The 8737-nt window shown below is 50.3% G+C and overlaps 1 protein-coding gene across 1 annotated transcript in view; it reads right to left on the bottom strand.

Annotated features, from left to right (window-relative positions):
* The window catches only part of Mfn2 (mitofusin 2), a 30857-nt gene extending 26037 nt beyond the window's left edge, over positions 1-4820 (bottom strand). The window contains exons 1-2 of the mRNA XM_013031887.1: positions 4705-4820; positions 3583-3714 (exon numbers count right to left, since the gene is read on the bottom strand). The gene's annotated coding sequence lies outside the window, so the exon portion shown is untranslated. The remainder of the gene's footprint in view (positions 1-3582; positions 3715-4704) is intronic.
* Positions 4821-8737: the final 3917 nt, after the last annotated feature.

Below are 8737 nucleotides of genomic sequence, written 5' to 3'. Positions count from 1 at the left end.
CCCAGGCCCAGAGTTCAGGCCCCATGACCAGACCCAAAAAGAAAAAAACAAGAGTCATGCAGACTTTCCTGCACAGGCTGATTTTGAACCACAATCCTCAGATCTCAGCCTCCTGAATAGCTAGTATTATAGGAATAAGCCACCAGCACCCAGCTTCTTGATGTCTTTTATCATTGACTTGATTCCAAGATTCTACAGGCCTTTGGTCAAAGATAACAAGGGCACACATACCAGAGACGGTATGGCTGGGAACGCCTACTCCCCAAAATAGAGCCTTGCCTGGTCCTTCCCAGAGTTCCAATCACGGATAGCACTACCTCCCCAGCACTTCTGCAGACTCTAGGAAGGGAAAGGAAAAAGGCTCCTCCCTGGACCTGAGGCACATGTGCAGCTTTGTGTGACAGGTCCTCTCTCTCCCTAATCACCCTCATCACAGTGCCACTGGCCTCTGCCCCAACAAGAAAGTGTTGTTCATGAGCAAGCACAGGAGAAACTTCCAAAGGATGCCAAAGGTTGCAGAACAAGGCCTTGAGACACAGAAAGAAAGAGCATCTAGAAAAAGCACACCAACTGAATGCCAGAACTGACTGTTAGGAATCAACCACCCAAGGTGGGCAGACAGATAACTCTACAAGGAGATCCCACAGTGAGCGTGTTCAACTCCATGCTTTCTGGTGCAGCTAGAGTCCCCATTTCTGTTTCTCCTCCAGTTAACATCACAACCATGAGAAATGTCTTAACCAAGAAAGCCAGTGGGGCCCTGAGCAAAGGCACCAGGAATAAAATGATTCTCCAGCTCCTCTCAGAGTCACTGAGATCAGGGGTTTTGGGGAAAAGCAAAGGGGTATGGGACGGACAGCACATCAAAGACCTGAGAATTAGGCAGGGCTGAGTGCAAGTCAGGATTGTACTCTTTGTGGGCTGCATGAACTTAAGCAGGTGATTTCACCTCAAAACCTTGGTTTTTTCATGTGTACAAGCAGAAAGCAACATTCTGAGCACACAGTAAGAGCTCAAAGGTAGCTTTACATGGTTTAAAGCAACAACAATAATAAACCCCACCAGCAAGATGACAGGATGTTTCCCCCACCAACACCAGCCTTCAGGGAAGCAAAGGCACAAACTCACCACTCCCCATCCCCCTCCCATGGAGATCGGCAGTGCCCAGACCCACAAGTGACTTGCTTGCAGGAAAAAGTTCCCTGAGAGCAAGCCGGGCTTTTCGAAGCAAGTGCTCCTAAGTTCTGTTCATTGCCTTCAAGCTCCAAGGATACAAACACAGAAGCATCAGCGTTCCTAAGTGTGGGAGTCAAGGGCATGCACGCTACTGAAAGCTCGGTTACAGGTTACAGGCCTGCTGGGCATTCAGCCCATCCAGGATCCACTCTGCTCTCACACTACCCGCCACGTGCTATACCACACGAAAGCTGCCAGCGACACCTCCAAGTTGTCAGATTCTTCCGGCCTGCCTAATTCCCAAGCTGAGGTTCTGCATTGAATCCTGCTTTCTGCCTGGAACCCTATCTCTTTTTCACCCACTTGGTACATTCTTACTCAAGGGAACTCAAGTGTCACCCACTCCATACAGGACACACACAACCTTACTTTTTTTTTTTTTTTTTAATAAATCACACCCCATGTCCCTGCAGAGACCCTGAGCCTCCAGAGAGACAGACATTGTCAGAGCTCTGGGGTAAGTGCAAACCCTCTAGGGGGAGCCATCTCACACCTGCCAGCCCTGAACACACAAACTCACTTTAAAAAAACAAAAAACAGGGCTGGGATGTAGCTCAGTGGCAAAGCGCTTGCCTAGCAAGCGCAGCGTCCTGGGTTCGATCCCCAGTACCAAAAAAGAAAAGACAAAAAAAATACAGTTTAAAAAAAAAAAAAACCTGTTTTCTGCTAAGTTATCTGCAGCTCAATGAGTCAAGAGTTAAAATGTAATCCCTCCAAAGAACAAACTGGCTATATACAAACGCACAAAAGGTCCATAGCTGTGAAATACACCTACAGAAGCCACAACAGGGCCCCACTATCTTGAGGCTTTGCCTGCTGGCTCTCCCTCTCCCGGGGTGGTGAGAGGCAGCTGGGCTCTCGTGCCTGCTCTGGGAGCCCTAATAGGCTCCAGGCCAGCAAGAGACTGACCACAAGCACTTGGGGCCTATTCCCTAACCACAGCTGAACCAGACCACTCAGTTCCAGTATCAGTTATGCACTAATTGACACACTCTAAGAGTCTATAACAACCTCCAAGTGTTCTGGAGACCCTGGCTTCAGAGCATTTCCCAAAAGGTGGCCCATAGAATTCTAGTTGCACCCAATGTTCCACACTACAAAAGCAATGTAATACACAAAACATCACCAAACCTCTCCATGGGCACATAGGAACATAGTAAATGCTTGGGAAGAAAGGTTTAAAAACAGAGTAACCAGTTTAAAAAGTGTAACCATATTTAGCCAGGCGCTGGTGGCTCACGCCTGTAATCCTAGCTACTCAGGAGGCTGAGATCTGAGGATCGAGGTTCAAAGCCAGCCCAGGCAGGAGAGACCGTGAGACTCCTATCTCCAATAAACCACCAGAAAACCGGAAGTGGCACTGTAGCTCAAGTGGTAGAGCGCTCACTTTGAGCTGAAGAGCTGAGGGACATCGCCCAGGCCAAGAGTTCAAGCCCCACGACCGACAAAAAAAAAAAAAAGTGTAACCATATTTGATCAACATTAAACAAACTTATTCAAGAAAGACACTCATCTTCTATGTAACAGGCTTGAGGATCCTATTTGGGAAAAGTTCATCTATTCTGTGCCAACAACTATTAACCTAAGCCTGGAAACAAACAGAACAGAAGCTGCTAGTACTACTCCAGTTGATCAGAAGCTTTACATTAACCAACAAATATTAGCCTAAGCCTGGAAACAAACAGAACAGAAGCTGCTAGTACTACTCCAGTAGATCAGAAGTTTTACATTGACCTAGACTATTTATTAGTTGAGGAATATTAAGTAGGTGGGGTACAGGAAGAGCAGTAGCACAATCTACCGCCAGGTGTGTCTGGATCCCAAGCACAGTCCCGGAATCCACATTACCTCCTTACCCAGTTTTATGCACAGCCAACTCCTAGCAGGGAAAATAAAATGGATCCACGGATCGTCTGCTGGCACAACTGGAACAGAGGAGATGCTGAGAAATTGAAACAAAAGAGTATACAGGGTAAAGGGGCAGGGCAGACTCTTTGAAGAGCTGTGATAAGGAGCCAACCTCTGCTGGGCAGAGAAGGGGGAGGAGAGACAGTGCAGGCGAGAAACACACAAGGGAGAAAGACAGACTAATTTCTCAGGAAGCCCAGGAGATGCTGGCTACTTTCTCAACTGTCTATCCATAAACAGGCTTTCAGTCACTACTGAAAGCCTGTGGGAGTAGCGAGGAGATACAGCAGTTTTCTAATTTTTTTTTTTTTACACAGGTTGGAGGCACCAGCTCTCAGCAACGAGGACCTCATGAGGACCCCTCCAAGAGACTTGCCACCCAAGGACAGAGGCAAGAGCATGGCCCTTTTATTCAACCCAGGTCCAGGGAACACTTACTTTTTGGATGGTAAGACACCTTCACAGGGTGGGCATCGTGGACATAGCTGTAGTCAAAAAGATGGAAAGAAGTTGATTTCTCCTCTTGTGCTGTTTCAGGTTGTGGTTGGCTAGTGATTGTGTTGACTCCACCTGTCCCAGTGTATTGGAAAGAAAAAGGAGTCAACAGAAGGGGGAAGAAAAAAAAATCTGGTATGCATAGCATGTCTAATCAAGTTTTAAAGCCAAACAAATCATCCCCGAGGGAAGCTTACTCATTCGAGTACTGGGAAAAACAACACACAGGTGTAGGAACAGCCCTAGGTGTGCACAAACACGTGTTCAGCCATGTGCTGGTGCAAGGCTTTAGGGAGGGAGGTCCCCTGCAGGGGCCGAGGCAAAGGCACATGTACAGCCAGGAAGGGCAGGAGATCCCAGAACCAGGACAAGGCCTGGGCTTGGTGAGTGGTCAAAAGCCAAAAAGAGATGGGAAGGGTCACTGGAGGAAGAAAAGTGGGACCGACTGAAAGCCAGAGTGTCCCATGAAGAATCTTCATTCTCTGTTCTAAGGGACCATCAGAGCCCTCTTGGGAAAGGAGGGAGAGAGATGATGGAGCATCAAAGGGGGACAAGCAGCTTTGTCTTTCCACATCCCAGAAGCGTCACGGCTGTCATCATTTTCTATGCTAGGCCCTAGGATTAGGGCTGGACAAGAAGAGTCTTACAGTGGAAGAAGGGCCTTACAGTGCAGTGTTAAGGATGGACCGCAATGGGCGCCCAACGTAGGGAAGGGCAGGGCTCTCGGGCAGTGAACGGAGCCACCAACTGTGCCGAGTACATGCTGGGCAAAGAAGGGGGCTGGATGAAAAACAAGCAGGGGGCCGGGGCGGGGATGAGGCCGTGGCTGCTGGGGAAGCACGGGCGACGGGGCTTCAAGGGCCCCCAGGCCCCAGCCCGCGACCCGCCCCTTCCTCAGGGCCGCCGAGGCCTCCCCGGCTCCGGCGGGAGCGCGGGGACAGACGCCCGCCTGGCCTCCTCCGGAGCCCCGGGACCCCGGAGTCCCACCCACCCAGGTCGGGTTGCTCAGGACTTTCCAAGTCGAGGCTGGCGGGTCCCACCAACCCGGCTCGCTCTCCCTCTCACCTTCACCTTCCCGGCCTCGCGGCGGCCATCACATCCATACGTCACTAGCGAGCGCCACCCACGGGAGAGGCCGGGGGAGGGGCGGGCGCGCGCGTCACCGGCCGCTGCGGTTTGGCTGCTTCGCCCGGGTCAGCCGGTAGATTCCGAGCACCGGCAGTTCACCCCGACCTCTCCTTATCTCAGGGTCCCGCGGCTCTGCGCTTCGAAATGCGCCTTGGAGCTCCAGTTCATCGCGTCCCAAGCCGATGACGTACAACCTCGAGACACCCAGTGCAGCTTGGGAGTTGTAGTTTTGGCCGGCGTCTGCCAGGGCGGGGCGGGGCGGGGCGGGGCGGGGCAGGGCCTCGAGCTGTCACAGGGTAAAAGACATGGGCAAGGATGTGAGAGTTCATTGCCCCAAAACATGATCCCAGGGCATCTCTCAGCTCTGGAATGAATGCATTTAGTAATTTTAGAGAAGCAGCCTCCACCTGGTGGAGTGAGGTGACTCATCTAAGGGATCCTGAGGCAGACTACCCTTGAATTGCCTTTGAGGAAGTTCCAACAGCAGCAAGCATGCTTCAGGCTCCTAAATGCCTGCCACTGCACCGAGCACCACTTATGCATCCTTTTATTGAACCCCCACAGCATCCCAGGAAGCCCAGAGGTGAGGCCACCCAAGCTCGGCTGTCAGTCATTGGCCCCTCATTGTCTGCCAGGCACAAGGATACAGAGGAAACTGCCTCTGCAGGAAGGGCTCCAGCCTGGACCCTCCTTGCACTACCAGCTGCTTGTGGTTACCCAGCCTCTGAAGTTTGACTAGGGAAAACAGAGGTGCTCAAGATTCAGTACAAAAAAAAGAATGGAAACCTTTGTGTTAATACTTTTTTTTGGGGGGGGGGATCCGGTCATGGGGCCAGAACTCTGGGCCTGGGTGCTGTCCCTCAGCTCTTCAGCTCAAGGCTAGCGCTCTACCACTTGAGCCACAGCACCACTTCCGGTTTTCTTTTTGCTTATGTGGTGCTGAGGAATCGAACCCAGGGCCTCTGGCATGCAAGGCATGCGCTCTACCACTGAGCCACCTTCCCAGCCCTATGTTAATACTTTTATATTGATGACATGTTGAAATAATACTTGGTGTGGGGTAAAAAGGAGTGGAAACAAAAGGAGAGAGGAAAGGTGGGGGAATACATTGTATTCATTGCACAGTCATATTCCATGTAATAAGGAACTGAGTGACTTGGGATGGAGGGGTTGGGAGAGGTAAGGGAGAATGATAGAAGTGGTGACTGTAAGGTCCACTCCTGGATGGCGAGCAGACTCCACCCTCCTCACAGCAAAGTCTCCACCCAGTACCTGCGTTACCTAGGCAACTGGAGCACCTGGAAGAAGTCACATCTGCATCCACTTAGGTCACATCTGAATTTGATGTGGCCACACCTTTCCCTGCCTATACCCTACATAAGGCCTAGCCCAGGCCCAGACGTTCTCTTGCTCTTGCTCTTCTTTTCTAGCTCTCTCTGCTCTTTCTCTGCTCTAGCTCTTTCCTCTCTTTCCCAGCCACGTGGAGAGCCAACCTTGCCTGGTCCCAACAGGTCTACCCCTTACCTGAATACCACGTGCGTGCTACTGTTCTTACCCCTCTCTCTGCTCTTTTCTGGCTCTTTTCTCTCTCTCTTTCCTCTCTTCCCAGCTCTCTCTCATTCCCAGGCCTTTCCCAGCCACGTGGAGTGCCAACCTTGCCTGGTCCCAGCAGGTCTACTGAATAAACCTACCCCTTACCTGAATACCACGTGCGTGCTGGTGCAGTTCTTAATCGGCTATCTCTTTTTAAAAACCTAACAGTGACAATGATCAAGATGCAGGTATTGCCAAGTGCTGGTGGTTCACACCTTTAATACTAGCTTCTCAAGAGACAGATCTGAGGATCCAGGTTCAAAGCCAACCTGGGATGGAAAGGCCATAAAGCTTTTATATCCAGTTAATCACCAGAAAGCCAGAAGTGGAGCTGTGGCTCAAGTGGTAGAGCACAAGCCTTGAGCTGAAGAGCTCAGGGATAGCACTCAGGCCCAGAGTTAAGGCCTCATGACTGACAATAATAATAATAAGCTGGGCGCCGGTGGCTCATGCCTGTAATCCTAACTACTCAGGAGGCTGAGATCTGAAGATCAGGGTTCAAAGCCAGCAGGGGCAGAAAAGTTCATGAGACTCTTATCTCCAATAAACCGCTAGAAAACCGGAAGTGGTGCTGTGGCTCAAGCGGTAGAGCGCTCGCCTTGAGCTGAAGAGCACAAGGCCAGCGCCCAAGCCCAGAGTTCAAGCCCCACTACAAAATAATAATAATAAATTAATAAATAAAAGGTGGCCACTAGCTGGGCACCAGTGGCTCACCCATGTAATCCTAGCTACTCAGGAAGCTGAGATCTAGAAATCATGGTTCAAAGCCAGCCTGGGCAGGGAAGTCTGAGACTCTTTATCTCCAATTAACCAGCAGAAAACTGGAAATGGTGCTGTAGCTCAAAGTGGTAAAGTGGTAGTCTTGGGTGAGAAAAAGCTCAGGGACAGTGCCCAAGCTCTGAGTTGAAGCCCCAGGACTGGAAGAAAAAAAAAAAAAGATGGCTTTATTTTTTAGGACTTTTAAATTATGTAAGTGGCTCACATTGTATTTGTTACTTTTTAGTTTTAGACTCAAGGTCTCCTTAAGAACCCCTATGCTTGGGGATGGGAAGGTAGCTCAGTGGTAGAGCGCTTGCCTTGCATGCCTGAGGCCCTGGGTTCGATTCCTCAGCACCACATAAGGAAAAAGCTGGAAGTGGCACTGTGGCTCAAGTGGGAGACTGCTCACCTTGAGCTGAAGAGCTGAGGGACAGCGCCCAAGCCCAGAGTTCAGGCCGCACTACCGGACCCCCCCCCAAAAAAAAAGAACCCCTATGCTTGTTAACTAGTGATTCTCAGGCCTCTGTCACACACTCTCAGGCCATAATGGCCTCAGTACTCCAGGGACCAACCTGCTTATCCCCTCCAGTCACCAGTGTCTGACTGTTCCGAATGCCTCACTGTAGACTGTGAAACCACGCCCAGCCTCCACCTCAGGCGGGTTCTTGAGTTGGGTATGGCACTGGGGACTTCCAAGAACTGTCAGTGATTGTTTGAGCTCCCCAAGGGATACTCTCTTTGTCAGAAGGAAAAACATTTCCTAAACATCTGTCCTTATCCACTTCCTCCTGTTGGGGGGCGGGGGTAAGGTGGTTACTGGGGCTTGAACTCAGGGCCTGGGTGTTATCCCTTAGCTTTTTCACTTAAGGCTGGCCCTCTACCAATTGGTTAGTATTTTAGAGATGGAATCTCACAGACTTTTCTACCTATGCTAGCTGTGAACCAGGTCTCAGCCTCCAGAGTTGCTATGATTACAGGCATGAATCACACCATTACTCAGCTTTACAATGACTTTGATCAAGCATAGCCAAAAGAAAAAAAAAATTCAAAGATATAAAACTTTTAGGTCCGCCTGCTCGACCTTCAGCAAGGATCCAAGTTTGAAAGATGGTGACGTTGAAAGATATAATCAGGCGGGCTAGGAAGGTGGCTCAATAGTAGAGCGCTTGCCTTGCATGCATGAGGCCCTGGGTTCAATTCCTCAGCACCACATGAGCAGGAAAAAAAAAACCTGGAAATGGCGCTGTGGCTCAGGTGGTAGAGCGCTAGCCTTGAGCTGAAGAGCTGAGGGACAGCGCCCAGGCCCAGAATTCAAGCCCCATGACCAGACCCCCCCCAAAAAAAGAAAGAAAGATATAACCAGGCCACTGAAGTCGATCAAAAACATCCAGAAAATTACCAAATCTATGAAAATGGTAGCAGCAGCAAAATATTCCCGTGTGGAGAGAGAGCTGAAGCCAGCTCGAGTATATGGAATAGGATCTTTAGCTCTGTATGAAAAAGCTGATATTGGGGCTGGAAAGGTGGCTCAGTGGTAGAGTGCTTGCCTTGCATGCATGAGGCCCTGGGTTCGACTCCTCAGCACCACATAAGCAAAAAGAAAAAAGCCAGAAGTGGC

The sequence above is a fragment of the Dipodomys ordii genome, unplaced genomic scaffold (assembly GCF_000151885.1).
Source record: "Dipodomys ordii isolate 6190 unplaced genomic scaffold, Dord_2.0 Scaffold6, whole genome shotgun sequence".
NCBI classification, from domain to species: Eukaryota; Metazoa; Chordata; class Mammalia; order Rodentia; family Heteromyidae; genus Dipodomys; species Dipodomys ordii.
This window is presented reverse-complemented; position numbering and strand designations above follow the sequence as displayed.